The sequence below is a fragment of the Leptosomus discolor genome, chromosome 1, assembly GCF_034619465.1.
Source record: "Leptosomus discolor isolate bLepDis1 chromosome 1, bLepDis1.hap2, whole genome shotgun sequence".
In the NCBI taxonomy this organism is placed as follows: Eukaryota; Metazoa; Chordata; class Aves; order Leptosomiformes; family Leptosomidae; genus Leptosomus; species Leptosomus discolor.
Window position 1 is genome coordinate 120,672,186 of NC_141391.1, and position 4,415 is coordinate 120,676,600.

Sequence of the window (4,415 nt, forward strand, 5' to 3'; positions counted from 1 at the left end):
TATGGAGGCTGTCATTGTTACCGGAGGAGAGTTGAATGCAGCTGCCCAAATTAGATGCTGACATCCTTTGGTGATATGGATGTGGAATAACTTCCTGGACAGAAAACAACAGAATATTTCAGTTGGAAGGCACCTACAATGACATCTAGTCCAGCTTCCTGACCACTTCAGGGCTGACAAAAATTTGAAGCATGTTAAGGGCGTTGCCCAAACACTGAGAGGCTTGGGGCATCGACCAGCTCTGTAAGAAGCCTGTTCCAGTGTTTGACCACCCTCTCAGTAAAGAAATGCTTCCTAATGTCCAGTCTGAACCTCCCCTGGTCCCCTTTTCTCCAAACTAGACAAACACGAAGCCCATGGTGACTCCTCACAGGGCATTCCTCCCAGCCCTTCCACCAGCTTTGTTGCGCTCCTCTGAATGCATTCAAGGACCTTCACATCCTTCTTAATTTGTGGGTCCTAGAACTGCACACAGTACTCAAGGTGGGGTCGCACCAACGTTGAATACAGAGGGATCATCACCTCTTTTGACTGGCTGGTTCTGCCATGTTTTATGCACCCCAGGATGCGGTTTGCCCTCTGGGCTGCCAGGGCACACTGCTGACTCATATTGAGCCTGCTGGTGATCAACACTCCCAGATCCCTTTCTGCAGGGCTGCTCTCCAGCCACTTCTATCCCAATTTATACCTGTGCCCAGTGTTACTCTGTCACAGGTGCAGAATCCAGCATTTGGACTTGTTAAATTTCATCTCACTAATCATTGCCCAATGCTCCAATCTGTCTAGATCCCTTTGCAAGGCCTCTCATTCCTCCAGAAAGTCAATAGCACCTCCCAGTTTGGTATCATCAGCAAACTTGCCAATGGTGCATTCAAGTCCTGTATCTAGATCATTGATGAATACATTAAACAGAACTGGCCCTAGAATTGAACCCTGAGGAATACTGCTGGTGACCAGTTGCCAGCCAGATGTAGACCCATTCACCACAGCACCCTGAGCTCTGCTGTTCAGCCAGATCTTCACTCAGCACAGCATGTACATGCTCATCTCACAGCTGGACAGCTTGTCCAGAAGGGTGCTGTGAGGGACAGGATCAAAAGCCGTACTAAAATCCAGAAAACTACATCCACAGTCTTCCCTTCATCCACTAGGTGGGTGGCCTTGTCATAGAAAGATATCAAATTAGTTCACCAGGACTTTTGCTTTGTGATTCCATGTTAACTGTGCCTGATGATTGCATTGTTCTTTAAATGTCTTTCAGTAGTACCCAGCATGGTCTTCTCCATAATTTTTCAGGTACTGAGGTTAGATTAACAGGTCTGTAGTTTCCTGTGTTTTCACTCACACCCTTCTTATAAATTGGAATAACACTGGCTAGCTTCCAGTCAGCAGTGACCTCCCCAGATTCCCAAGACCTTTGGTAGATGATTGAGAAGGATCCTGCCATAACATCTGCTAGCTCCTTTGGTACTCTGGGATAAATCCCATCAGGCCCCATGGACTTACGGGTATTCAGCTGGTGCAACTGGTACATTACAATTTCAGTGTCCACAAATAGAAAGTCATTGTTCATGCAGTCATGGTCCTCCAACTCAGAGGACTGGGCAACCCAAGATCTATCAGTATTATTAAAAACTGAGGCAAAAAATGCACTGAATACCTCCACTTTTTCATTTCGATTTGTCAGGTGACCATCTTCAATGAGTAATGGTCCAATGTTTTCCTTAGACCTCCTCTTTCTATTAGTGTACTTTAAAAAGCCTTTCTTCTTGCCTGACACAACACTGGCCAGTTTCAACTCTAGTTCAGCTTTGGCCTTACATGTCTTCTCCCTGCATATGTGAACCAGAGCTCTGTAACCATCCTACAAAACCTGACCTTTCTTCCAGAGATCGTACAACTTCTTTTTCCACTTGAGCTTCATGAGGAGTTCCCCATTCACCAAGCTGGTCTCCTGCCCCATTTGCTTGACTTACAACACAGAGGAATTGTCTGCTCCTGTGCTTCTGAAAGGTAGTTCTTAAAAACTTACTAGCACTCACGGTCCCCTAGGCCCTCAAAAGCAGATTCCCAGGGTACTCCGCTAAATAGCTCCCTGAATAGCTTAAAATTTGCTCTCCTGAAATCCAGGGTAGCAACTGTGCTGTCCTTTTTTCTTATTATACCGAAAATTTTAAATGCAACCATTTTGTGATCACTGTGGCCAAGACAGAAACCTACCATGACATCTCCCACAAGTCCTTCTCTATTCACAAATAACAAGTCTAGGAAGGCATCTTTCCTAGCTGGCTCGCTGAGTACTTGTGACAAGAAGTTGTCTTCAATAGACTACCGGAATTTCCCAGACTTGCTTTGTCACAGCAGTGTGGTTCCCCAGCTGATGTCTGGGAGGTTGAAATCTCCCCTAACGACCAACATCTGTGCTAGTGACCGATCCAGAGATTTCTCCTGATTGCCTGTAGAATAACTCATCAGTGATATCATCCTGGCTGGGCTATCAATAGTAAACACTCACTACAACATCTGTTTTGTTTTCCATCCCTCATCTAAAAGCTCTCAAACATAATCCCTAACTGTAAGGACAATACAGCTCCTTTATATATAGTGCAAATCCACCACCTCACCTGCCCTGCCTGTCGCTCCTGAACAGCTTGTGGCCCTCAATTGCAACACTCCAATCATGTGACTTACCCCACCACATCTCACTAGTACCAATGACATCACAGCTCTGGGAACAGGTGAGCACTTCTCTTACTGCACACATTGGTATACAAACATTTCAGATTAATAGAGTGTTTTGGTGAACAGGAGCACAAAACCTAAGGAATGATGTTTTAATCAACTATTGTAAAAAAAAGAACTTCCTATGGGCTGGCAGGGCAGGATTCAAACCTTGCAATGTGACCTTGAATAATATAATAGCGTTTCATATAAATGCATAAAAAGCTCTGTATTTTACATGGACAAGTAAAGGCAAGACGTGTGCTTAGCTCAGTGCTAGCTCTCAAAGCCATGCCAGTAGGGTACTACTGATCAAGGTGGATTACCATTCAACCTTGACTGGCAACTGAGGGTTGTCATGACAGTCACCATATGCTTAACCCTCCTTTTTCGCATCTCTCCCTCCCTTGTGGGCCTTAACAACGTGCTGTCAAACTTACCCTTCAAAAGACTTTCTGAAAGTCTAAGAATACGTCAGCCTGCCTCTGTGCAGGAGCTTCTCATGAGGATAGGGAAGGGACTAATGCTTATCAGATTCATAACCCCCAGAAAGAGGAGTTTGCTGTTGGTTTCCAATACACAGTCACTGTTCAGAGGCATCCCAGGATGTACACAAAATGACATAAGTTACAGAGTATGCACTGCATCACTGCTGCTCCAGGACTTCGACATAGCTGCATTTAAATAAGCAAAAGCAGAATGGGATACTATACTAGATCTCTGAAAATATTTTCATTACTTTCTGAAACTTAATTGTTTTTCTATAGTAATTTCCCAGAACAAACATCAAGGAGTACTGGCATAAGGTCCTTCTTACCTTCACAGCTTTTTAATTTTCTCAGTTAAAAAATGACAAAACACACACACATAATAATAATTAAAAAAAAAAAAGAAAAACACTGGAAAAAATAATAAGAAAAGTTACAGTTTATAACATTTAATCAGAACTTCTCAGATCTGGAAGTGGAATACTTTAAGATACTAACAGTGGAAAGAATAAGCAGTGCCATGTTTTTTTCTCTGACAGGGAGTGAGTCACTCAGATAAAACTTGCCCATGAAATACCAGGATGTACAGTCTGCACTAGTTTCCTTTATAATTATCTTTTCATTGTGTTTACAGTAACAGGTTCTGTAAAAATGGGAGTCTCACCCTTTTGGGCCTTGTAATTATAAAAATATTTTTTGACCCACTTTTTTTTTTTTAATAAATCCTCATCTAAACCATAAGCTGACAACTTAACAAAATCAATGGCACATACTGGACTAACCACACCCTTACAGCATGTTTGTCCATGGCTGAAAATAAATGGCATTAGGCCTTCCTTTGACCCGTGTCTCTACGCATTTCTTCAGCCCAAAGCAAACCTTTCCATTCACAGCCGCACCAGTACGAAATCTGCCCATAAAGATCTACAGGCATCCCAGCAGCATTGTCAAAATGTAAGCAATCAACTGGGAGCCAAAATACGCATCTTTCAGTCGCACTATATATAACCTTTGGGTGTGACAGGTTATGAAGGTGATGGCAAGCGAGCAGCCAAAAAGGCAAACAAAATATGAGGTGGGGAAAAAAAAAAAAAAGGAAGAGAGCATGTGAGCATGTGGGTAGCGAGAAAAGTTAAGATGCAAGAACCAAGGAGACGGAAGATGGGCAAGACAGGTAAAACCTCTCTGTGAACCTGCACCATTAAG